The sequence below is a fragment of the Balaenoptera borealis genome (assembly GCF_965194805.1).
Source record: "Balaenoptera borealis genome assembly, chromosome: 5".
Lineage (NCBI taxonomy): Eukaryota > Metazoa > Chordata > Mammalia > Artiodactyla > Balaenopteridae > Balaenoptera > Balaenoptera borealis.
Genome location: NC_138862.1, coordinates 139,892,400 through 139,920,177, shown reverse-complemented (window position 1 = coordinate 139,920,177; position 27,778 = coordinate 139,892,400). Strand labels below are relative to the sequence as shown.

The window sequence follows — 27,778 nt, the reverse complement described above, 5'->3', positions numbered from 1 at the left end:
TCATTTATTTATATCATAGATATTTATTCTATACTTTGGGTTATAACCCCATGCTATTTAATTTTGTTGCTCAAAACATTCCAGTGTGGTTTTTTTGTTTGTTTGTTTGTTTTTAGCACTTTTGAATTTTCTGGCACTATAAGATGCTCCAGGCTCATCTTGTATATTTTCTGCCCCAGTCATAGAATTAGCCATTTCTCTAAGGAGCCCTAACCAGCCCTTTTAGTAGAGAGTGCTAGGGGAAACCAAGTTCTGGGCACTAAGTGTGTTAGTTGCTACAGGGGTATCTTTGCTTCTGTGCCCTCTTGACTGATAGAGCAAGCAAATATACGTGTGAATATTAATCCATGTATATACACATATCTGCAAATATTTCTATGTATAAATATTTGTATCTACATTAAGCTAAACATGAGTTTATATTGATGTCTCCGACTCCATTTTTTTTTTAACATCTTTATTGGAGTATAATTGCTTTACAATGGTGTGTTAGTTTCTGCTGTATAACAAAGTGAATCAGCTATACGTATACATATATCCCCATATCACCTCCCTCTTGCGTCTCCCTCCCTCCCACCCTCCCTATCCCACCCCTCTAGGTGGTCACAAAGCACCGAGCTGATCTCCCTGTGCTATGCGGCTGCTTCCCACTAGCTATCTATTTTATGTTTGGTAGTGTATATATGTCCATGCCACTCTCTCACTTTGTCCCAGCTTACCCTTCCCCCTCCCCGTATCCTCAAGTCCATTCTCTAGTAGGTCTGTGTCTTTATTCCCATCTTGCCCCTAGATTCTTCATGACCATTTTTTTTTTTTAGATTCCATATATATATGTGTTAGCATACGGTATTTGTTTTTCTCTTTCTGACTTACTTCACTTTGTATGACAGACTCTAGGTCCATCCACCTCACTACAAATAACTCAATTTCGTTTCTTTTTATGGCTGAGTAATATTCCATTGTATATATGTGCCACATCTTCTTTATCCATTCATCTGTTGATGGACACTTAGGTTGCTTCCACGTCCTGGCTGTTGTAAATAGAGCTGCAATGAACACTGTGGCACGCGGATGTCTCTGACTCCATTACCGCATGGATCATTCTAGACCTCGTTCCTTGCTTATCTATAACCACCCACTCCAACAATGAAAATCCAGGCTCCAACCTCCCTCCATCCACTGAGGGCCTGCTGGCGGGTGGGGCCATGTTGCTACGAGGCTGCCTGCATGCCCCAGATGGGTGCGAGGCTAGTCCTGGTTTGCTGGTGGGCGAGTATGCCTCTGACGCTAATAGGCTAGATGGTAGATTCCAAAATGGCATACGCCAGTGCTGGCATCATTGCGGTACAATGAACTCCCCGATATGGCTGCCACCAGTGTCTTCATCCCCAGGGGGAGTCCCAGTTGCCTCCTGTCCCTCTGGCAGGATCTCCAAGGTCAGCAAGTGGGTCTGACCCAGGCTTCTTTCCAATTACTGCCTCTGCATCGGGACTCAGAACATGTGAGGTTTTGCATGTGCATGTGTATCTTATAGTACTCTGGCTCCCAAACTTAAGCCCTACTAGTTTTCAAAGCCAGACGTTTTGGGGGTTTGTGTTCCTGGTGCAGGACCCCTGGCCAAGGAGCCCAGTATGAGCCTGGGGCTGCTCGTTTCTTGGGGAGAACCTCTGCAATTGTGATATTTCTCCTCTTTGGGGGTCACCCACTCACGGGTGTGGGTCCTGACTAAACTGTGTCTCTGCTGCCTCTACCCATCTCATTGTGGTTCCTTCTTTATATCTTCAGTTTTGGAAAATCTCTTCTGGTCGTTCTCATAGATAGTTGCTCTGTAAGTTGTAATTTTGGTGTGCCTGCAGAGGAGGTGAGTTCAGAGTCTTCCTACTCTGCCATCTTGGTCATACCCTCAATCGCATTTTTATTTTCAATCACATGTTTTAGTTGGATGTGGAAGTTTGCTTGACAATTTGATAATTATTGTCACTCAGCATGTTGGCAATATTCACTGTATTTTAGTTTACATGGTTACTTTAGAAATAACTGCTTTCTGACTAATTATTGTTTATTTGTAGGCCATATGTCTTTTCTCTCTGCTTGCTTTCAAGACTTTCTCGTATTTTTTGTGTGACTCTATTTTGCTTATTTTGCTCAAAACTCGTCTACTCCTTATATCTGGATTCACTTTTGACAAGAGAACTAAAAAAAAACCCAAGAGTTTCATATGCTTTATTCTCTCAAGTTAAAAAATAAAGAATAACCTGATTTAAATTTGGTGGAGATTTTTGCTGAACGAGACTGAAGTTTCAGAGATTAGGAACAGAACTGAAATCTAGTTTTGGGCACGGGGACTGGACTAACACTTTTTTTCCTCCCATTACTAACACACGGACCTGATGGATAGAATACAAGAACAACAGCAAAACTAAATCATACCTTTAAAAAAAGAGATGGAAATCTGTGGGTACTTCACTTAAAACAAAGGTAATTTGAAGTTAGAGAAACATGCTTGCAGCATGATATCCTGATAACCTGGGCCTGTGTGGGATACACGTCAGAACTGAAGCTCTTACGTCCAGCCAGGGCTCTGTAAGGGCTGCTGTGGCAGATTGCATTCTCCAGAGATGGTCATAAGAATATTTCTTAGTCCACATGGTTTTGTAGAAACTTGTCCCTCCTTCATCAAAGGTGGAATCTAATTCCCCTTCCCTTGAATCTCTTATGTCTCACTTTTAACCAATAGAATTGGTCAGTGGAAGTGATGTTCCATGATTTCCAGGTGTCGGTCAGAAAATGTGGTGCATCTTCCAGTTGCTGGTTGGAACACTCTTGCTGGGGGCCTGTGCTGCCATGAAAGCTGTCCAACTGCCCCAAGGCCACCGTGCCATGAGGAAGCCCAAATTATCGCATGTGGAGAGACCACTTGGAGAAGCCCTGGAACTACACTTAGAGCTATGCCTGGCCAGCACCCATCTGCTCCTGCTGGCCTCCACCCCACCTCCCCACCCCACTTCCAGCTGCAGTCACCTAGCACTGCAAATGCTTCAGAGATATTGAGCCAGAACTGCCCATAGAGCCAGTGTCAAATTTCTCACCCACATGAGATAAGAAAATGATCATTTATGTTATTTTAAGTCACTTAAAATTTAGTGATTTGTTATGCAGCATTAACGACTTGAACAGCTGTTCTTTAGTGAAAAGGGACTAAAGGGATCTTTTCCACAGACCCACTGATGTGGCAAGAAACCTCCTCCCTGTCTGGGGACTCTGGGCAAATAGTCTCTTTTGGGAAATTAAAGTCATAAAAGATCTCTCACCTTCTGAGATTGTAAGGTATGAAGACAATTAAATACGGATTGTTGGGGATTTTTTCATTACATGGTAATTGCCTTTTAGGAAATAAAGCTAACATGGAATCAAGTAGAGCCAAGAGTTAGAGGGAGAGAGAGAGTCCTGAATACAATATTTGAGCACCTATTTCCAGCTATGCTTGATTAGAGTTACATGATTTCCCCATTTGTTAAAAGGCACAATAGTAGCATTTACCGTTTGTGGTAAGCCCCAAGCAAATAACTATTATTATTATCCAAGATGATTCCTGGATCATCAACTCTGTCTTAGGAAACCCATTCGCTTTTCTTTATTTGAAAGGAAATGGTAGTCATCTTTACTTCCTAACAGGAAAAACTAGTAAATAAATCCTCATTAGTATTAACTGACTCCATCCTTCCTTTTCACTCCATGCTTTGGGTAATAAAGATTTTAGTAAATAATGTTAAGCTTGAAAAAATGCATTAATGTATTAAATGATTTTTATACCCATAAGCATTACCTTATTATATGATGTCTGAAGGAGGAACTGGTGCAATATCTGAATATGATTAGTTTTATAATGGAATGGGGAAGCAGGGAGGGAGAAATGGTCTCATTTTTTCCTTTTTGGAAGAATGCATAATACTGTGTTAATTGACAAAGGAGAGAACTTAGCTTTCATGGGATTCGGGTTTGAGGAGTGAACAGTAAGTTCTAGCCAAGCTGGGAAACTTTGGGAGGTTCTAATCTGCAGAAAGTAGAAAGCCTCCATGTACCAAGAACATGGAAATCATGGCCCCAGTTTGGGCTTTGACTCTGCCACAGTTCTGTTATAATTTAACCCCCTGGTCAATTCATATCGTCACGTTTGAGCATCTGAGGAGGATATGTCAGGTATTGTTCAGAAAGCTCTGTGATACCCTGTGCATTGGGATTATACTCTTTAGAATGACAATGATAATTCTGCTCCCAGAACTGAATGAAGTAGCTCAAAGTGTGTATGAGCTGGAAAAATGTGTAGAAGACTCTAGAATTGCCATGATGACAAAAATAGAGTCTCATGTCTCAGTCCTCACAGAGCTTATAGTTTAGAAAGGGAGGTAGATTTAACCACTCACAGAAACAAAGCTGAAGTTACACTGTGATGAGTGGGAAAACTGGAGACATACAGAATACTAATAAAGCCTCTAACTGGGGAATTTGAACCTCTGTATTTCATCAAAACTTAGAGGCAGTTTTTATATGATGCATGGTTATTCTATGTACCACTAAGAAAAAAATCAACCACAATGGAATTCCTAAAAGGGAACCTCCACCTGAAGCTGGGATGCCCCCTGCAATAAAAGGGCAAGTGAGAAATAAATGATCTCACGGAAAGGGACAGCAAGGAAATTTACTTGTCTCAATGTCGGCACTGAGCTGAAGGAGGAAAAGAAAACTCTCCCGAGAATTTCAATGTCAAGTCAGTGCTTAAGTGTTCTCCATCTGAATTCACATTAATAATATGTCCCAAAACTCAAGGAGAGAATTTAAAGTGATTTCAGATTGGCAGTTCCCTGAGATGACTGGCAGAGGCAAATGGAATTCTTGTTGGAAGAATTGACTTGCATCTGGGCCAACAGTACTCACAAGGCTCCACTTACTTGTAGGACACACTCTAATCTCAGAGAGACTAAAGTATGAAGAAACTGGGATGGAGGTTGGTCTCAAAGTTTCACAGGCTCTACCTTGGTGAGGAGGTGAGAGGACATACCAGTCAGAGGCGTGAGCACATGCAAAGGGCCCCAAGGAGAGGGAGGCTCAGGGAGGTCAGGTGACAGGAGGGCCGAGTGTGCAGAGCACAGATGCAGGGAACATGGTGGTGGGTCAGGCTGGAGAGGTGGGCTCAGTTGAGACAGCGCAGGGCATTGGAGCCACATGAAGGAGTTTTGTCCAGATCCAAAGAGAAATGGGGGAGACTAAAAGGTTTTTGGAGGGAGAGTTTGAGAGAATCACATTTGTGTTTAGAAACAATGATTTTGGCTGCAGTAAGAAAAATGGATCGAGGGTAGATGGAAGCTTAGTGGATGGTGCCTACCGTATAATGGTCCAGCGGTCCCCAACCTTTTTGGCACCAGGGACCGTTTTTGTGGAAGACAATTTTTCCAAGGACTGTAGGTTGGGGATAGTTTCGGGATGATTCAAGCGCATTACATTTATTGTGCACTTTATTTCTATTATTATTACATCAGCTCCACCTCAGATCATCAGGTATTCGATCCCAGGGGTTGGGGACCCTTGGTATCCTATGACTCTCCTCTTTGCAAGAAAGATAACCCGGAAAGACTGAGGCTCACTTTGGACTTAACGGACTGAAAGGGAATAGTCCTCAGACATGGCGAGATCAGAGAGCGTCACCCATGCCAGGAGGTCTGTGGGTGATGGGGATCCTGGGGAAGGACCCTGGTGGACTCTGAAGGTGTGGCCTGGCTTTCTCATAATATATCTTATAACACATTACTTGCCTCTTTTTTGTTTTTGTTCTCAAGTGAACTGCCAAGAAACCGTAAGTTTTTTGAAAGAGATTTTCACAGAACAGATGATAATGTTTTCCTTAAATTCTCACCTATCTTATTTTTTAATGAAAATCTCCTGAAATTCAGTAACTTGGGACTGGTTCTACACTCAGAGAAAGGCAGGGTGTATCATCTCCGTGGTTGAATTTGCTATGTTTGGTCTTTCTGCAGATGCCTTAACTCTGGCTTTTTATTGAGTATTTTATCTTTGAACTCTGAAGACAGCGTTAGGAAAGTGACTTCCAACACTTATAAGAGATTTAAAATTTGCTCATTGTTTTACAATTTTGCTTTATAAATAAGCATAAAATTATATAAACAGGCATTAGTGGGATCATATCACACATATTGGGATTTTATTTAGTGAAATTATATTTTTCCTGTTTCCTTTTTCACTTGCTATTCTCCATTCCTAGCCTTCCCAGTCCATGACTCTGTAACCCCCTCCCACCAGTAACCCATGAAATTTATTTTCATTTGTTTAATTAAAACTTATGTAGTGCTAATAGGAACTGGGCATGTTTTAAGCACTTGACAAACTTTATGAGTCTGGTGAACCTTGTGGGTTTCTTCTCAGAATAATGTTTTTAAATGCATAAAATAAAATGCATGGGATTACAAAGTAAACCAATTATACTGAAAAAAATTATCAAATCTTTAAAATATTGTGATATTAAATATCATATTATTTAATAGCACATTAAATAAAAAGATCTAGTGTCAGGTCAAATAACTGGCATATTTCAAAGTAATGATGAGCATAAATAACATTTTGAGATACTTGGAACACCTCTGATATGATAGGAAAATATTTGTAATTGTATTTGTAACACAGTCACAGGTATAGCAAATAATACTGCAGTTTTTTGCCTACATTCAGAATTGAAGGAAATGCTAAACTTCAGGTGGATGTTGTGAAAATCATTTTTTCTATTCAAGTTTGTGCATCAACCCCCAGTAAAGATACTAGTGCCTTTTGGGGGAGGAATGCCATTTCTGCCAAATGAACAGAGTATCTTGTACTCTGTGTGTTCAGAGCTCATAAGAACGTAGTTTGGTATTCAGGGAAATAAAAGTTGACGTTTCCATGTTGGCGGAGGAACACATGGGAATTGCTTATACGTCGAAGCTAAAAAATGATACAAATGAACTTATTTACAAAACAGAAATAAAGTCACAGACATAGAAAACAAACTTATGGTTACCAAAGGGGAATGTGGGTAGGGGAGGGATAAAGGAGGAGTTTGGGATTAGCAGATAAACACTAATATGTATGAAATAGATAAACAACAAGGTCCAACTATATAACACAGGGAACTATATTCAATATCTTATAAAAAAACTACAATGGAAAAGAATCTGAAAAAGAATATATATGTATATATATTTATATATATGTATAAAAAATGTATATACATACATATAACTGAATCACTTTGCTGTACACCTGAAACTCACATAACATAGTAAATCAACTATACTTCAATAAAAAAAAAGAACCCCAGGTTTGTGGACAGACACCTGCACGTGGGCATCTAAAAGGGCATCTGGATGCATGTAAAGGAGGCCTGTGGTCTTCACTCCTTGTTCTCTTCTCAAATTACTTTCCCAACTCAGTAAGGGTCACCCAATTATAAAATCCACTCACTCAATTATAGAAACCATTTACCCAACTGTAAAAACAATTCACCTGATTGTAAAACCCAGAAGCCTGGGAATCATCTTTAACTTTCTCCTTTCCTTCACCCTCATGCCCAGCCCATCACCAGGGACTGTCAACGTTCCCTCTAAAAGTTTCCCCTGATCCGTTCATTTCTATCTCCATTGCCATTTCCCAATCCAATCTCCATCATCTCTGACTTAGCCTCTTGGATTCCACTTTTCTTTCTCTGAAACTTGTTCTCCATAATGATTTTATAACACATTCACTTATGGTCAACTAATCTATGACAAAGTAGGCAAGAATGTACAGTGGAGAAAAGACAGTCTCCTCAACAAATGATGCTGGGAAAACTGGACAGCTACATGTAAAAGAATGAATTTAGAACATTCTCTAATACTATAAACAGAAATAAACTCGAAATGGATTAAACACCTAAGTGTAAGACCTGAAACCATACGACTTCTAGAAGAAACAAAGGAGAACACTCTTTGACATATACTGAAGCAATATTTTTTTTTGTTTTCAAAGGCAAAAGAAACAAAAACAAGAATAAACAAATGGGACCTAATTAAACTTAAAAGCTTTTTCACAGCAAAGGAAACCATCGACAATATGAAAAGACAACCTACTGAATGGGAGAAAATATTTGCAAATGATATGACTGATAAGGGGCTAATATCCAAAATCTATAAACAGCTCATACAACTCAATATCAAAAAAACAAACAACCCAATTAAAAAATGGGCAGAAGAACTGAATAGACATTTTCCCAAAGAAGACATGCAGATGGCTAACAGGCATGTGAAAAGATGCTAATCATCAGAGAAATGCAAGAGAAAGACAAATACTCTATGATATCACTTATATGTGGAATCTAAAAAAAATGAAACAAACTAGTGAATACAAAAAAAAAGAAACAGACTCACAGATATAGAGAACAAACTAGTGGTTACCAGTGGGGAGAGGGAAGGGGGAGGGGACAAGATAAGGGGAGGGAATTAACAGGTACAAACTACCATGTATGAAGTAAATAAGCTACAAGGATATATTGTACAACACAGAGAATACAGCCAATATTTTATAATAACTTTAAATGGACCATAAACTTAAAAAATTGTGAATCGCTATGTTGTACACCTGAAATGTATATAATATTGTGAATCAACTATATGTCAATAAAACAAACAAACAAACAAAACTCACTTCAGGGTCGCCCCTCAAAAATTAGAATAAAATCCAAACCCTTTAACATTGTGTAAAGGCCTCGCATGGTCTGACTCTTTCCTACCTTTCAGATCTAAGTGTTTCTTTCTCACTCTTGTTTGGCACTCCAGCTATACTGGCCTCCTCTCTGGTTCTCAAACACGCCAATCCTTCTGCTGCCTCCAGACATTTGCACATGCTATTTCCTCTGCCTAAAATATGCTTTCCCTAGATCTTTGCATCACAGGATCCTTCTCACCCTTTGGGTCTTAGCTCAAGTAGTACCTTCTCACAGTGGCCTTACCAAACTGCTCTGATGTGGTGTCCATTTTTTCATTACTCTACTATGATTACTTTTAGATTTTAACATGGACACTTAAATGTATTGTTCTTTTTTTTTGAATTTTATTTTATTTATTTTTTTATACAGCAGGTTCTTATTAGTTATCCATTTTATACATATTAGTGTATACGTGTCAATCCCAATCTCTCAATTCATCACACCACCCCCACCCCCCCCACGCTGCTTCCCCCCCTTGGTGTCCATACAGTTGTTCTCTACATCCGTGTCTCAATTTCTGCCCTGCAAACCGGTTCATCTGTACCATTTTTCTAAGTTCCACATATATGTGTTAATATATGATATTTGTTTTTCTCTTTCCGACTTACTTCACTCTGTATGACAGTCTCTAGATTCATCCACGTCTCTACAAATGACTCAATTTCACTCCTTTTTATGGCTGAGTAATATTCCATTGTATATATGTACCACTTCTTCTTTATCCATTTGTCTGTTGATGGGCATTTAGGTTGCTTCCATGACCTGGCTATTGTAAATAGTGCTGCAATGAACATTGGGGTGCATGTGTCTTTTTGAATTATTGTTTTCTCTGGGTATATGCCCAGTACTGGGATTGCTGGGTCATATGGTAATTCTATTTTTAGTTTTTTAAGGAAGCTCCATACTGTTCTCCATAGTGGCTGTATCAATTTACATTCCCACCAACAGTGCAAGAGGGTTCCCTTTCCTCCACCTCCTCTCCAGCATTTGTTGTTTGTAGATTTTCTGATGATGCCCATTCTAACTGGTGTGAGGTAATACCTCATTGTAGTTTGGATTTGCATTTCTCTAATAATTAGTGATGTTGAGCAGCTTTTCATGTGCTTCTTGGCCATCTGTATGTCTTCTTTGGAGAAATATCTATTTAGGTCTTCTGCCCATTTTTTGATTGTGTTGTTTGTTTTTCTAATATTGAGCTGCATGAGCTGTTTATATATTTTGGAGATTAATCCTTTGTCCATTGATTGGTTTGCAAATATTTTCTCCCATTCTGAGGGATGATTTTTCATCTTGCTTGTAGTTTCTTTTGCTTTGCAAAAGCTTTTAAGTTTCAGTAGGTCTCATTTGTTTATTTTTAGTTTTATTTCCATTACTCTAAGAGGTGGATCAAAAAAGAACTTGCTGTGACTTATGTCAAAGAGTGTTCTTCCTATGTTTTCCTCTAAGAGTTTTATAGTGTCCGGTCTTAGGTTTAGGTCTCTAATCCATTTTGAGTTTATTTTTGTGTATGGTGTTAGGGAATGTTCTAATTTCATTCTTTTACATGTAGCTGTCCAGTTTTCCCAGCACCACTTATTGAAGAGACTGTCTTTTCTCCATTGTATATCTTTGCCTCCTTTGTCATAGATTAATTGACCATAGGTGCGTGGGTTTATCTCTGGGCTTTCTATCCTGTTCCCTTGATCTATATTTCTGTTTTTGTGCCAGTACCATATTGTTTTGATCACTGTAGCTTTGTAGTGTAGTCTGAAGTCAGGGAATCTGATTCCTCCAGCTCCTTTTTTTTCCCTCAAGACTGCTTTGGCTATTCGGGGTCTTTTGTGTCTCCATATTAAATGTATTGTTCCAATGTCTGCAGTTAAATAGTATCTCTGTAGCCTTCCATTAAACAATACAAAAAATGTAGCATGCTTTTATGTCTTCTGCTTCCTCTCCTTTCTCCACCTCCCATCTTTTTTTTTAAACACATTTTTATTTGCAGATTTTTTTTTGGCCATGCCCCATGGCATGCGGGATCTTATTTCCCTGACCAGGGATTGAACCCATGCCCCCTGCAATGGAAGCCTGGAGTCTTAACCACTGGACCACCAGGGAAGTCCCTCTCCATCTCCCATCTTGATTTCAACTGGAATTTTAGTTTCAGATTATTTTCAATATTTTAACAATTATTTAGACTTAAGAATAATTTTTTCTAATAGTTCATGCATGTATCTATTCCTCTGAGCTTCATTTTCTTTTTCCTGAAGTTTGTTTTCTCATCATTCTTTCAGCATGGATCTGTGGGTAATAAATTGAGTTCTTGGATGTAAAGGTGGATATATACATTTGTTAAAACTCATCAAACTCTATACTTAAAATCTGCACATTTCACTGCATGTAAGTTAGAAATATAGTATTGGAAAAAATTTAATAGATGAACCAGTGGATACCACTGAGAACCCAAGCTGAAGAAATTTCTCTTAGAACACAGCACAAAGAGATAAAGAAATGGAAAGTATGAATATGAAGTCAGGAGAGAGAGAGAGAGAGAGAGAGGACAGATTTAGAAGGTGTAACATTCAATTACATTCAATTAATGGGAGTTTTAGGAGAAAAGGTAGTCTCTTGGAATGAGAACTGGAATGAAGGATATACTCAGAGAAATAAAGGAAATTTCCTAGAACAGAAGACAGATGGAAAGGGCCAACTGAGCAATATAAATATGTACTTTATATCCATATTTAGGCACATAGCAGTTATTGAAGTTAAGAATAGCAAAGCTGACGTGGAAATACTTAGGTGACAGACGTGGTTTTACCCACTGGACAGAATGTAGTATGGACCATGTGTTCATCACAAATTTCTGAACGTTTCCTATGCACCAGGCATTGTGTCAGATGCTTAGTGATTTAGAAGCATGTGAGAGATGACCCTTGCCTTGAAGAAACTCTTTGTCTAGAAGGAGCAATAGACAGGTCAGTGGATAAGTGCAACCAAAGGCTGATAAATGGAAAAATGGAGCACACAGATACACAGATGGGGCAGCACCAGGGGTTAATCAGCCTGGTAAGGGGAGAACAATGTCCTAGCTAATTGAAGTGAGACATCTAGAAAGGAAAAATAACATGTAAAATATTTTCTTTTCAGAATACAGTTCTTTAAATTGCTTTAGTAACAAGGTGTGGGTGTGAAAGGCTGGCAGTGGCGAAAGCACAGGTGTGAGGTGCGTTAGCTGCAGTCTCTAGTTACTCAGGTTAACGTGCAGTTGCTGGAGTGTTGCTCAGAGGCCCAAGTGGGTTTTGGAAAGCTTTCAATCACAAGTAACCATGAAGGTAACCGCAGACGAAGGGAAAAGATCTAAACATCTCCGGGCTTCCGCTATATCTGTGAGGGAAAAAAAGGGAAGGACCAAAGAATTTATGTATGTAGAATTTTCATGGAAGAATACATTATTTCTTTTTTTAAATTGTAATATAGTTAGTTGATTTACACTGTTGTGATAGTTTCAAGTATACGGCAAAATGATTCAGTTATACATATATATATATATATATATATATACATATATATATATATATAAATTTCAGACTCTTTTCCATTATAGGTTATTACAAGATATTGAATATAGTTCCCTGTGCTTTAAGTAGGTCCTTGTTATTTATCTATTTTTCATATAGTAGTTTGTATCTGTTAATCTCAAACTTCTACTAATTTATCCCTCTCCCTACCCTTTTCCCTTTGGTAACCATAAGTTTGTTTTCTATGTCTGTGAGTCTATTTCTGTTTAGAATACATTATTTCTTCATAGAGTACTTGGACTTTACCTTTTATGGGTTCTATCTACAAAAGGGATAGAGGACAGGTGGGTAGGGTTGGTACTAAATGTGGAAAATCCTTTTCTGGCTGAAATCTGTAAGTAAGATGAGGTTTAGCTAAAATTTTCTTTGTTATTTAGCAGTTGATTTCTCAAAGAAAGATAACACTAATACTGAAGGTAATTTCAAGTTTCATAAAGTTATTTAACTGGAGACAAATATCCCCAGATCTAATTATGCAAGGAGCCAGAGGCAATAACTGAGTAAACTGCAGAATTTGGATGAAACAGAAATGAGACTATTCTATTGGCTGCAGCTCATTATATAGATCCTAGAAATGCTGGTCGTATCACTGCTCATGCTTGCTAGAAAATGCTAAAGGGAACTAGATGTCTTAAATTCTACCTTTTAAAAATGGGTCCCCGGGCTTCCCTGGTGGTCCAGTGGTTAAGAATCTGCCTGCCAGTGCAGGTGACATGGGTTCGAGCCCTGGTCTGGGAAGATCCCACATGCTGTGGAGCAACTAAGCCTGTGCGCCACAACTACTGAGCCTGCACTCTAGAGCCCACGAGCCACAACTACTGAAGCCTGTGCATAGCAATGAAGACCCAACGCAGCCAAAAAGAAAGAAAGAAAGAAAATTAAAAGGCAAGTTAGAAATTAGAAAAAAACAAACACAAAAAGACAAAAGCTGCCTTTTCTTTTCGATATCTGAGATCATCTTAGTGTTCTTCCTTTTCAGAGTTTTCAACATCTGATTTCTTTAAGCAGTTCGATGAGTTCTTCTTTCAAATTAGAATGAAATTTGTCGATGGCTTCCTTACAAATTCTGAGTCTGTTTTTGTTTATACTCTAAGGGGATGTTCTCAAATGCAGACAAAACAACATCTAACTCCATGATGTCACTGGTTTTCTTTTAAACACCAAATAGGTACACAGTAGGAAGTATCCGAGTCTGTGACTTCACTTCTTGGTTTCTTCCTTTTGCAACGAAACATCTTTTTCTGAGTTTTCAGTTGATTTTCTGTTGCCAGGGTCTCTTTTTCAACAGAGAGCTCAGCACTAAGGGGTCCTATCTTTTTAGGCGTGACTGATTCAGCTGGTTTCTCTGAAAGTTCTGAAGATGCTGTAGCTGAAACAGCTTCATGTTGTCGTGTATTATGTTGTCTGCTGGTTTAATTTTTCTTCTTATATCACTTTCTTCAGTGCTTTCAGATTCATCACTAATGGGCTTGAGTTTTCTTCCTGGCTTTTTTGCACTATTTTTTACAGACTTGTTTTCAGTTGCTTCAATTTCAGAAGTGTCCAAACTTCTTTTTGCTTATTTTCCTTGAGGAGTTGAGGGGATAGGTGATCCACAGTGTTTGGAGAATTCTTCATCAGCGTATATAGAGTGCTGTGTAGAGGAGGGTATCTTCCGTGGAGTGTGTTCTTCCTACAGTGTTCTTTGAACATCTCGTACCCGAGCACCGCACTCTCCCCGGCGGGGCCATCCCAGCCCAACACTCTCTCCAGTCCCCTTTTTAAGCTAAAGTATTTTGAAGCAAATCCCAGAGAGTATGTTATTTTACCTGTAAATACTTCAGTAAAATCATGGCCATCTTATAGAGAATGAACTAGTGGCTATCAGTGGGGAGAAGGAGGAGGGAAGTGGCAAGATAAGGGTAGTGGAAATAAAAAGGATTATTATGGGATTATATTAAATTATGTGTGTGAAACTTTTGAAAATTGTAAAGCATCATAGAATTTAAAGAATCTTTCACTCAATAAAAACTATTCCATTTAGACTAGTAAAAAAAAAAGAAATCATCTTTCATATCATACTTGTTGCAGATACTCAAATTATCACTAATACTCATCATTACTTTAAAATTATAGTCGTTATTGGAGCCAGCACTAGATCTTGTTATTTAATTCATTAGGAATAAAGCACATATTTCACCATATCATATTTTTGAAATGATTTGACAATTGTGTTTATAACTGATTTTCTTTTTTTTAAACAAAAACATTTTTTTTACTTATAAAATGTAAAGAGTTACACAAATTTAGAAGAATATACACATGCATACATATATATTTATCTTTTTCAAAGGAGAATTTGCATTATGACCTATTACTAAATGTTGTCTGAATAATGAGCTTTCGTTGGCAAGGTTTATCACTATTGTCGGTTTGGTTTAACATCAATATTATACCTTCTACTTTGAGTGATTATTTAGAGTAATATATAACTGATTTTCTTTGTAAATTTTTTTTATGTCTTGTATTTTAAAATATTAATATTTAATTAATATTTTTCTTAATAGTGTTGACCTTTGTTCCAAGCTAGAATAAGGGTAGGGAGAAAAAGAAGATTTGTGGTTCCCTGGGGTTGGTGGTGGGAATGGAGATGAACACAAATGGCATATTTCTTTTTGGAATGGTGGAAATGTTTCATATTAGATTGTGGTAATGGCTGTATAATTCTGTAATTTAATAAAAAGTATTGAGTTGTAGGTATAAAATGAGGGAATTTTGTGGTATGTAAATTACCCCTCAATAAAGCTGTTTTAACAAAAGAAAAGAAATCATGGCCATTTTAATAATCATCTACATAGGAATGAGAATAAAATAGATTATTATAGTTTACATATATTAAGTTCTGTGTTCAGAGCTCTTTATTAAGCATTCTGTATTGCACTGTGTCATCCTTTCAACATGCAATCAACTAGGCATAACTGTTCTCACTTCTCTGATGGGGAAAGTGAAGGTCCAAGAGGTGTAGTAAATTGCCAAAGATCACACAGCTAGGAAGTGATGCAACTAAGATTCAAATTTTTTTTTTTTTGCCTATTCTGGATCTTGTGCCCTTAACCACTGTGTACAAATGCCTCACCACTACAACATACTTGACTTCTGAAAATAAACCCACCCTTGCATGCATGAATTAACTGCTTTGCATAAGACTATTTTTTCTATTGTTTAGTGCCCTTAAATAAATTCCTTTTTGACTGAGAATTTGGGGGCAGAAGGAGTATTGGCTTTGGGGTCATACAGCTTTAGGTTAGTTAGGCATAATATTCCATCACTTTCTGGTTGTGAGACTTTGGGTGAGACTCCAGCTCTGAGTCTCAATGTTCTCATCAAATCCCACGAGGATTACATGAGACACGTGAAAGCTCTAGAGCAGCTCAATATATGGAGACTGGAACCCAGCATATGTCAGCACTCTGCTTCCACTATCTCTTCCTCCAACTCCTTCATCCCACTCTGAGTGTGCTTTTTCCTTCCCCTCCCCCATCTCTCTTCCATGCTATATTGTCAAGGCTACATTTATATCCACATATCCTAGGTTTCTTCATTTAGCATGTTTGGGGATTTAATTTCTACTTCTTTACCTTCTCCTATATACATTTAAAAACGCCCAAGCCTGGCTATTACCTTGTGTTAATTCTCATTGCATTTTTTAAATGTAGGCTATGTAACACACTTTCAGAAAGTCGGCAGGGTGTAAACGACCTATCTCATCATTTCGTATCACATTCCCTATGAGATTATGAAGTAGTACGTGCTGTATAAACCATGGCACATTTTGGTCATCACTGTGTTGTCAATTTCAATTAAGGCTGAGAACGTCTGATGAATAGATGGGGGTGGCCAGGGGAGGGAAGGGGAGGGTCAGACAGGCTGATGGTCACTTGGGCAGCCTGGCATATTCTTAAAACTGATTTACAAGGCTGTTTTAATTACCTTGGCAACTCTCCTTGGGACACTCTCCAAGTTCCTCACATTAAAGTCTTCTCATCAGCAACCACCCAAATTATCAATGATTAAAATGCATAAACCGCCCAGTTCTCTGCTGGGCTCATCATATGGATGAACTCTTAAGGTTGTCATAGTCTGAGATGTCAAGCTGATTCTCTGGTTGCCATTGGAAACAGTTTAGATCTCTTAAAAACACTGAATAATCTCTCCAGGTCAATTCATATTCATATTGTGACTACTGAATAAATCAAATTGGGTTAAAGAATCTTTTATAGAGAATTAAAAGGGGCTTTTTGTCAGAAATTGGTATATTATTAGTTGGCACTGGGAGACATATAAAGAGGTAGACATCTAGGTTGAATTATTCAAATATATATAGAATTAAATGTAATTTTGACTTGGTTGAGACCTAGGGCATATAAATAAAAATAAGTATGTGCATACAGATATACATATGCACATTTCCAGATCTTCCTTATGCTCAAAAATAACCATCTGCAAATTGTGATTTTAGGGTCTCTGAGGGAAGATCCAAGCTGAATATGGTAGTGGCCTTGCTATTACGAGACAGAGGTGTTGCAGAATAAATCAGAAATGGGGAAAATTCCTAAAAGTTTATCTGAGGCAAAGCAAAGTGGAAATGGGACAAGACTGGCTTGGAAAATGTGGGCAGGAAGCAAGCCTGCTGGCCCATTTTGGCTCCAGGGAGGATTTTCTACCTGGGCATCGTTTCCTGGCTTCCTAAAAACACCCAGACAGATGAGATCTGGAATGCAGTTGAGTAATAGAGATGAGGAGGTAGGGGAAAGAGATGGCTTATTAGATGGCTGCATCACAAGCCTCCCCAAAACCTAGTGCCTTAAAACAACACCATTTATTGTGTAAAATTCTGTGGGTCAAGAAATCCCAACAGGACTCAGCAGAGACAGCTCATGTCTGCTCTGCACACTGCTGGCTGAGCTCACTCATGCAGCTGTGCTTGACCGGGGCTGGGAAGGCTCTAATGTCCAAGGTGGCTTCACTCATAACACTGGGAGCCTTGGTGCTGCCTGTCAGCTGGGTGGCTTTGGTTCACCTCCACTTCACCTTTCTCTCTCTCTTTTTTATTTTTATTTATTTATTTTAATATCTTTATTGGATTATAATTGCTTTACATTGTTGTGTTAGTTTCTGCTGTACAACAAAGTGAATCAGCTATATGTATACCTATATCCCCTCCCTCATGAACCTCCCTCCTTCCCTCCCCATCTCACCTCTCTAGGTCATCACAAAGCACTGAGCTGATCTCCCTGTGCTATACAGCAGCTTCCCACTAGCTATTTTACACATGGTAGTGTATATATGTCAATGTTACTCTCTCAATTCATCCCACCCTCCCTTTCCCCCTCTGTGTCCACAAGTCTGTTCTCTACATCTCTGTTTCTATTCCTGCCCTTCCAATACCACCCTGAATGCACCGCTCTCTTTTCTCTCTTTTTATAAATTGAAATATAGTTGATTTATAATATTATATTAAAGTATATAGTGCTCCAGTACTTTTATAGATTATACTCTATTCAAATTATTATAAAATATTGGCTATATTCCCTGTGCTGTACAATATATCCTTATAGCTTATGTATTTTATACATAGTATTTTGTACCTCTTAATCACCTACTCCTTTCGTGCCCCTGCCCCATCACTCTCCTTACTGGTAACCAGTAGTTTGTTCTCTATATCTGTGAGTCTGCTTCTCTTTTGTATATTCATTTGCTTGTTTCATTTTTTAGATTACACATATAAGTGATATCATACAGTATCTGTCTCTCTTTGACTTATTTCGCTAAGCCTAATACCCTTTGGTCCATCTATGTTGTTGCAAATGGCAAAATTTTGCTCTTTTTTTGGGGCTGAGTAGTATTACATAGTATATATATACCACATCATCTTTATCCTTTCATCTGTTGATGGACACTTAGGTTGCTTCCATACCTTGGCAATTGTAAATAATGATGCTAGGAACATTGGGGTGCATGTATCTTTTCAAATTAGTGTTTTCATTTTCTTCAGATATATACCCAGGAGTGGAATTGCTGGATCATATGGCAGTTCTATTTTTAGTTTTTTGAGGAACCTCCGTATTATTTCCCACAGTGGCTGCACAAGTTTCCACCAACAGTGTATGAGGATTCCTTTTTGCCACATCCTCACCAATATTTGTTATTTGTGGTCTTTTTATTGATAGTTATTCTGACAGGTGTGAGATGATATCTCACTGTGGACTTGATTTGTAGTTCCCTGATGATTAGCAATGTTGAGCATCTTTTCATGTGCCTGTTGGTCATCTGCACTTCCTCTTTGGAAAAAAGTCTGTGCAGGTGTTCTGCCCATTTTTTAGTCAGGTTGGTTTTTTTTTTTTTTTGATATTGAGTTGTATGAGCTGTTTATAGATTTGGATATAGCACCTTATCAGTCATATCATTTGCAAATATGTTCTTCCATTCAGTAGGTTGTCTTTTTGTACTGTCAGTGGTTTCCTTTGCTGTGCAAAAGGTTTTAAGTTTAATTAGGTCTCATTTGTTTATTTTTGCTTTTGTTTCCTTTGCCTTAGGAGACAGATCAAAAAAACACTTGCTATGATTTATGTTAAAGAGTGTTCTGCCTATGTTTTCCTCTAGGAGTTTTATGGTTTCCAGTCTTACATTAGGTTCTTTAATCCATTTTGAGTTTATTTTTGTATATGGTCTGAGAAAATATTCCACTTTCATTCTTTTACATGTAGCTCTCCAGTTTTTCCAGCATCAATTATTGAAGAGACTGTCTTTTCTCCATTATATATTTTCATCTCCTTTGTCGTAGGTTAATTGGCCATAAATGTGTAGGTATATTTCTGGGCTCTCCATCCTGTTCCATTGATCTATGTGTCTGTTTTTGTTCCAGTACCATACTGTTTTGATTACTGTAGCTTTGTATTGTAGTCTGAAGTCAGGGAGTGTTATTCCTCCAGCTCTGTTGTTCTTTCTCAAGATTGTTTTGGCTATTTGGGTTTTTTTGTGTTTCCATACAAATTTAAAAATTTTTTGTTCTAGTTCTGTGAAAAATGCCATTAGTATTTTGATAAGGATTGCACTGAATCTGTAGATTGTCTTGGGTAGTATGGTCATTTTAACATTAATTTTTCCAGTCCAAGAACACAGTGTATCTTTCAATCTGTGTTGTCTTCAGTTTCTTTCATCCATGTCTTTTTAAAAAAATTTAAGTACAGCTGGTTTGCAATGTTGTGTTAGCTTCTGATGTACAGCAAAGTGATTCAGTTCATATATATATATATATATATATATATATTTTTTTTTTTTTTATATTCTTTTCCACTATGGTTTATTATAGGATATTGAATACAGTTACCTGTGCAATACAGTAGGACCTTGTGTTTATTTTATATATAGTAGTGTGTATCTGTTAGTCCCAAGCTCCTAATTTATCCCTCTCCCCACTTTCCCCTTTGGTAACCATAGTCTGTTCTCTATGTCTGTGAGTCTATTTCTGTTTTGTAAATAAGTTCATTTGTATCATTTTTTTAGATTCCACATATAAGTGATATCATATGATATTTGGTTTATCCCTGGCATGTAGCCATTTTGAGGTCCCAGCTGAGAGTCCAGATGAAATATATACTAGAGCCTTATACTTTCTTGTCTTGAATTCCTATTTTTGCCTCCTTGGCACTTGAGACTGTTCAAAATTCTTCCTTTCTTTCAGCATCTTTTTGTTTAACCTCTTAGATTTTTGCCCCATGAAGTGTATGAATCCAACACAAGCCTTGGGTGGAATACCATGATGTGTCACACTTCTCTCCATTTCTTTTCTCTTTAGGAACTTGAGCACTCAATTATTAGCTGCCTTAGGAGGCCCAAGTTCTAATCTTTCTAACTTTGTCAGGAGCTCCACGTTTGTAGTTCTCTTCCCAGATTCTTACACCACGCCAAGAATTTGCAAATGCTTTGAAGGTAAAAGTGGCTTTACTTGGCTTAACCTTTCTTGGCTTCTCAAGTCCTAATTGCCTTGCAGCTCTCTGAGCCTTCAAATAGATATTTTTTGGTATTGTATGCAATTTTTTCTAGTTGTTCTTGGAGGAAGAATTGCTCTTCCACAAGCTACTCCTTTCTATCAAGGTGAAGTCTCTCATGTATTTTTTGGTACATGAATTTTACAGTTACCTGAATATCTTCTGTATTTTATAATTTCTATGAGTTTTTCTTTAAAGGAAGTTATCTTCTATGTATGCATATATGTTGTTTTGTGTGTGGGGGGGGCTTGCATATGTTTTTAGTAGTGGAGGCTTTTCTATAGGGAAGTTTCATTTTCCTTTTTGCCAGAACTCCATTTTTGTATCAGTTTTCACCTTGGTTTCTGTGACTGGGTTTTCTGTATGTGTAGTGGTGCATATTGGATATTCACCCATGGATAGAATAACAGCTAATTTCTCTCAGGCTCTGTTTCCAACATGGCTGGAGGTGGGTGACTGATTTATGCTACAACTTTGGACCGGTGGGTTGAGATTTTCTGAACTTCTTTCACTGAAGATAGACTGTTTTTCTTGAGTCTGGACTCAGTTGAGGAAATTACAGTTTGGCTCATGTGAACAAAGTTGTGCAATAAATCATCATGTGTTAAAAAATAGAGTAACTCCACTGATACTTGAAGAAGCAAATTTAGAGCCATTATATGGAAATAGTGTTCCTTATAGAAAGTAGTAAACTATCAGAACATTTTATCCACAAGAGATCTATAGGCTGAAAATAGAAATACATGACAGAGTATTTAGTATAGAAATTAGTGAAAGTGGGGAAATTGATAATAAATGTAATACACATGAACATTTCTAGCTTCAAGTCATTGTTGGAAGGGGAAGAGAAGGAAAAGGAGCTTTAATATATTAAGTCCTTACTATGTGAAGGTACTTTACACATTTTATTTCGTTTATTCCTCAAAACAATCTTATGAGGCAAAGATTAGTTTTTCCATTTTACTGGTGAGGAAAATATGACTTAAAGAAGCAACTCACTTAAGGCCAAAGAATGTGTAAATTAATTTTGGTTTGATCAGTATATATTAAATGGAAACTGGGATACAAGGGTGGAAGAAGACAAAGTCCCTGACCTTCATAAATGGATGACATACCCTTTTGGCCTCTCTTGATGTACCTGCTCTCCTCTGCTATTTTGTGTGTAGTAATCTTTTTACTGTATTTTTCTATCCTTTTTTTTTTTTTAAGATTCTTTTCTTGCAAGCTTACCCTCCTAGAACTTTATTTATTTATTTGGTGGCACTGGGTCTTAGTTGCAGCAGGCAGGCTCCTTAGTTGTGGCTTGCTGGCTTCTTAGTTGCGGCATGCATGTGGGATCTAGTTCCCTGACCAGGGATCGAACCCAAGCCCCCTGCATTGGGAGTATGGAGTCTTACCCACTGGACCACCAGAGAAGTCCCTGTAATAATCTTTTTAGATTTCTGTCTCCAACTCTGGGTCACGAGTTCCTAGAGGATAGTGACAGAAACACATCCATCTTTGTATCCCTAGTGCTAAACGAATGAACAGATAGCAATTGCTAAATCCAATGTTCAGATAGAGGTGGATCTTATAACAAAAGCCGTGCTGTTCCCTTAACCCATGGAGCCATGGAAAGAGGGAAAATGCTGGGAGAATCTGCCTAATGAACTATGACAATGATATGTTCTTCAATGCATGAGCTGTATATCAGCAGGGATAGGATGAATCAGCGTTCACTTTGATTTTGGAAAGAGAGTTGGCTTTGATAATTTATAAAAATAATTTCCCCCTTTACACCACATATCATCAGCTTTTACTGAATAACTGGAAATAAAAATGACTGATAGTGATACAAATAGCTATCTTCTCCAAGTTGTTTTGCTTTTAAATATATTTCTCTTGTTATTTAAAGCGCAATGATTTAACAGATAGAAAAATGGCTAAATTCTTCAATCTCCTTTAAATAGTTTTGCCCATAAATATATCTCTTTTATTAAAAACACAGTAAATTCTAATGGATGGTTGGTATAGCTTCCCTAGGAAGGTATGAAATTGCTTTATCAGACTAATTTAGTAAGACTCAGTTTTTGACAGCTTCTTCAGAAGGCTACAGCAGTAGATAACATAAAGGCAAAGCTGTTATAACATAGGGGGCTAAATTATGGTGGTTTAAAAAAGAATTTTGTTTATTCAAGTCTCACACAAGATTTTTGAGGTGAGTGTCCAGGTGAGGACAGCTCAGCTCCACACAGGTGTCTTTCATCTTGTGGGTTCCTCCACATCCTCGGGCTTTGTCTTCATCTGCATGGTCAAGCTGAATCTCAGGGACAGTAGACTGGGAAGAAGGGGATGTCTAGGGCAAGTTATCTTTTCTCATAAGTAACTGAAGTGTAAGATGCACACTTTACTTCTGCTCATATTAAATTAGTGATAGCAGTTACGTGGCTACACTTAGCTTCAAGGGTGGTCAGGCAATATAGTGTTAATTGAGTAACTCTTTCCTAAACTCTATTGTAGAAGAACGGGAGAATGGATTTTGTAAGGCAATTAGCAGTCTCCACTGCTAATTGTAATCCTGGAATTGACAGGACAGAAAATGAAGTTTTGGGATGGGTTCTGGAAAATCTTTGGTATCTGTTACCCATAAATGACAATGTGCTAAGCAACTTTCAGAACTTTCATGCATTTTAATCCTGAGAAGAGTTAGTTTAGCTTGTCCTGAAAAATCCCTATTCCAACTTGGGGTAGCTGACACAATATAATCTCCATCTCTTTTTTTCTGTGAATCACTCAGAGCTGTATGACTTGCCTGTTGCCCAGGTGTCCAGTCAGTTGGTTGTGGATCCCAAAGCACAGACACAAGGAGTTTTGCTTTGCTAAGTGCTGAAATGATGGCAGACATGAATGACTTTCTGAGACATTCAGGCTGGGGTGTGAGTTCATTTAATAGAAATTTATCAAGTGTTGCTCATTGAAGATGAACCTTTTGACACTGGCTGATATCAAACATTCTTGCCCAGCCATTTTATGTTCTTCAAGTGTTGTGCTAAATCTTCTTAAATGTGATTTGATAGAATAGAGCCCTTTGGGGGCCCCTGGTGCATCTCAAGTGGTATTTATGTTTTGTCCTAAGTTGGACAAATTATCATTATTGAAAATAGCTTGTAGATAGAAAATATAAAAAGTTGACTACTTAGCTAACCTGGCAATTCTGTGTAGAAGATTTTGTTCAAAATAGAAGATTTTGTTTTGTTGATCTCTCCTCATTCCCTTCCCTTTCCCCTGTTTTTCCTTCCACACCAGCTTCAGATGCAACTTTTTAAATCAAGCCCATTCTGTGCCATGATGTGGGTTGTAGTGTCTGGAGTGCATGCTGATAATGGTGTTGATAGGAGAGACTCAACCATTTTATGGTTGGTCCTGGAACATTTTGGTATAAATAGGGGAATGAATGCTTTTTTGCTTTTGTTTTTGAAAATGTTCTGGTTCTACTACAGTCTTGTTACTTAAAGAGTGGCCTCTGGCAGCAGGATCAGCATCATCTGGGAACTTGTTAGAAACTTGAAAGTTGAAACTCTACTTCAGACTTGCTCAGTCAGAATCTGTGTGCTAACCATATCTCCAAATGATTCTACATACATTTAAGCTTGGGAAGCACTGTACTAGAAAATCAGATGTCTAATGAAGTTATCTAGCTCTTTATAGGACTTTAATTAGACTACCAAGATCCACACCTACCCTCCAGGGAAGTCTAATATCAGAGCAAGCCCTTACTACTCTAATATTTAACTTACTTTTCCTTTATAGCATCTGGAGGTTTCCTTTTCTTCCCTGTAAACTTAAACAAAACAAAACCCAGTTCAGAGGTGGTTATATTTTATGTAGCATTTCTAGGCTTCTGTTGGCTGAGAAGAGTTTAGATTATTTTAGTGCACTGGTTTTTGTTTTCTCAAAAAATTTTAACTGACCATAACAGTGCAAGACTAGAAATCAGTTACAAGAAAAAAACCCCAAAGCTCTGCAAAAACTACATACACAGAGAGGCTAAACAACATGCTACTAAACAACCAATGGATCACTGAAGAAATCAAGAGGAAATAAAAAAATACTAGAGACAAAAGAAAACAAAAACAAAATAACCAAAAACCTATAGGTCATAGCAAAAGCAGTTCTGAGAGGAAAGTTTATAGCAATATCAGGAAACAAGAAAAATATCAAATAAACAACCTAACTTTATACCTGAAGGCACTAGAGAAAGAAGAACAGCAAAACCCAAAGTTAGTGGAAGGAAAGAAATCATAAAGATCGAAATGGAAATAAATGAAATATAGACTAAAAAAACTGCAGAAAAGTTCAGTAAAACTAAGAGCTGATTCTTTGAGAAGATACAAACAAAATAAATATTTAACCAAACTCATCAAGAAAAAGAGATGGTCAAAATCAATAAAATCAGAAATGAAAAAGGAGAAGTTACAACTGACACCACAGAAATACAAAGGATCATAAGAGATTTCTATGAATAACTATGCCAATAAAATGGTCAGCTTAGAAGAAATGGACAAATTCCTAGATACGTATAATTTCCCGAGACTGAACCAGGAAGAAATAGAAAATATGAACCTTCCAATTACCAGTAATGAAATTGAATCGGTAATAAATAAAACTGCCCCAAAACAAAAGTCCAGGTCCAGACAGCTTCACGGGTGAATTCTACAAAACATTTAAAGATGAGTTAACACCTATTCTTCTCAAATTATTCCAAAAAGTTGAAGAGGAAGGAACACTTCCAAACTCACTCTTTGAGGCTAGCATCACCCTGATACCAACCCAGACAAAGAAATCACAACAAAAGAAAATTACAGGCCAATATCACTGATGAATACAGATGGAAAAACTGCAAATGGAATCCAACAATACATTAAAAGCATTTTACCCCATGATCAACTGGAATTTATTCCAGGGGTGCAAGGATGTTTCATATCTACAAATCAATCAGTGTGATACACCACATTAACAAAGTGAAGAAATGAAATCATATGATCATCCCAACACATGTAGAAAAAACTTTTGACAAAATTCAATATCCATTTATGATAAAGACTCTTAACAAAGTGGGTATAGAGGGAACATACCTCAACACAATAAAGGCCATATATGATAAACCCACAGCTAACATCACACTCAACAGTAAAAAGCTGAAAGCATTTTCTCAAATTCAGGAACAAGACAAGGATGCCCATTCTCACCACTTTTATTCAACACAGTATTAGAAGTCCTAGCCTCAGCAATCAGACAAGAAAAAGAAATAAAAGGAATTCAAAATGGAAAGGAAGAAGTAAAACTGTCATCATTTGCAGGTGACATGATACTATACACAGAAAATCCTTATGATGCCACTAAAAATTATTAGAACTAATAAATGAATTTGGTAAAGTAGCAGGATAAAAAATTAACATATGGAATTATGTTACATCTCTATATATTAACAATGAACTAGCAGAAAGAGAAATTAAGCAAAGAATCCTATTTACAATGCCATTAGAGAGAATAAAATACCTAGGAATAAACCTACCTAAGGAGGTAAAAGACCTGTACTCGGAAAACTATAAGACAGTGATGAAACTGACTCAAACAGATGGAAAGATATACTGTGTTCATGGATTGGAAGAATTAATATTGTTAAAATGACCATAATGCCCAAGGCAATCTACAGATTCAATGGAATCCCTATCATAATAACAATGGCATTTGTCACAGAAGTAGCACAAATAATTTAAAAATTTGTATGGAAACAAAAAAGACCTTGAATAGTCCAAAAAAACCTTGAGAAAAAGAATCGAGCTGGAGGTTTCATGCTCCCTGACTTCAGACTACACTACAAAGTTACAGTCATCAAAACAGTATGGTACTGGCACAACAGCAGACACACAGACCAATGGAACAGAATCAAGAGCCAAGAAATAAACCCACACACTTATGGTCAATTAATCTAGGGCAAAGGAGGCAAGAATATACATGAAGAAAAAAAGTCTCTTCAATAAGTGGTTCTGGGAAAACTGCACATTACATGCAAAAGAATGAAATTAGAACATTTTGTCACACAATATACAAAAATAAAGTTGTAGTAGGTAATGACCTAAATATGAGACTGGAAACCATAAAATTCCTAGAGGAAAACATAGGCAGAACATTCTTTGACATAAATTGTAGCTATATATATATATATATATATATATATAAAATCTGTTTCCTAAGACAAAGGAAACAAGAGCAAAAATAAACAAATGGGACCTAATTAAACTCAGAAGCTTTTGGGCAGCAAAGCAAACCATTGACAATATGAAAAGACAACCTGCTGAATGGGAGAAAATATTTGCAAATGATATGACCAATGAGGGGTTAATATCCAAAATGTGTAAACAGCTCATGCAATTCAATATCAAAAACCAATCTGATTAAATATGGACAGAAAATCTGAATATTTTTCCAAAGAAGACATACATGTGTTCAACACATACATGAGAAGATTCTCAATGTTGCCATCATCAGGGAAATGCAAATCAAAACCACAATGAGATATCATCCCACATCTGTCAGAATGGCTATCACCAAAACACACACACACACACACACACACACAAATAACAAATGTTGGTGAGGATGTGAAGAAAAGGGAACCCTCATACACTGTTGGTGGGAATGTAAATTGGTGCCACCACTGTGGAAAATAGCATGGCCATTTCTCAAAAACTAAAAATAGAATGACCTTATGATCCAGCAATTCCACTCCTGGGTATATATCTAAAAATACTGAAAACACTAATTTGAAAAGATACATGCACCCTAATGTTCCTAGCAGCATTATTTACAATAGCCAAGATATGGAAGCAACCTAAGTGTCCATTAACAGACGAATGGATAAAGAAGTTGTGGTAAACATATACAATGGAATACTACTCAGCCATTATAAATAATGAAAAATGCCATTTGCAGCAACATGGAGAAACCTTTTCTTGATAGCTCTCAAGTTTCTTGTATTATGTATTTCTACAGGGTAGACTATATCTGTCAAGGCAAGAATTTTTAACAAAGGGTTCCTTTCAAATGAAGTCTTTAAAGTATCAGAGTTCCTATGTCTGCAGACTGAGATTTTAGTTTATCTGGAACAGACCTTCTTGTTTAGAAATATTTTAGTATGGCCATTTAGCTCTTTTTTTTTTCCTTTGATACCTCTCTCACTGGATTCTTTTTTTTTTAAACATCTTTATTGGAATATAATTGCTTTACAATGGTGTGTTAGTTTCTGCTTTATAACAAAGTGAATCAGCTATACATATACATATATCCTCATATCTCCTCCCTCTTGCGTCTCCCTCCCACCTCCTCTAGGTGGTCACAAAGCACTCAGCTGATCTCCCTGT

The 27,778-nt window shown here is 37.4% G+C and overlaps 1 pseudogene across 1 annotated transcript in view; it reads right to left on the bottom strand.

Annotated features, from left to right (window-relative positions):
* LOC309629083 (centromere protein U pseudogene) overlaps positions 1 to 26,581 on the bottom strand; it is a 385,624-nt pseudogene extending 359,043 nt beyond the window's left edge. Inside the window, exon 1 of the transcript XR_014249509.1 lies at positions 550 to 26,581. The product of XR_014249509.1 is annotated as a centromere protein U pseudogene (transcript). The remainder of the gene's footprint in view (positions 1 to 549) is intronic.
* Between the last annotated feature and the right edge of the window lie 1,197 nt (positions 26,582 to 27,778).